The sequence below is a fragment of the Penaeus monodon genome, chromosome 34 (assembly GCF_015228065.2).
Source record: "Penaeus monodon isolate SGIC_2016 chromosome 34, NSTDA_Pmon_1, whole genome shotgun sequence".
Lineage (NCBI taxonomy): Eukaryota > Metazoa > Arthropoda > Malacostraca > Decapoda > Penaeidae > Penaeus > Penaeus monodon.
In genome coordinates this window covers 24,523,388-24,523,765 of record NC_051419.1, presented here as the reverse complement: position 1 = coordinate 24,523,765, position 378 = coordinate 24,523,388, and positions in this window count along the sequence as shown.

Genomic DNA, 378 nt, shown 5'->3' with positions numbered 1-378 from the left:
TAAGAGTAATATCAACAACTGTAGCACATTTAACAACTAATGATAACTATAACATGAACAACTTTAACAAATAACAAACAGACTATTTCCTTTGAAGAAAATTATATACATTGAGAAACACGGAATTAAGAATACAAAATATTGCAACTGTAGGTGATTGATTACTCTTGCGTGTTGCAGATTGAGGACCGAATTGCTAGTGATTTAGTTGCAACATTTTCAACATGGATTAGAGGAGGTCGCGTGCAAGGAATGGATTTTGGGTTCACTTATGGTACTGTTTTGTGCCTGGTATTAGGGTGGTATAAGTGATACGTAGAGTATGAGGGAAGATACACTTTCAGTATCATAATAATGGTAATAATTTTATAAGTGTGT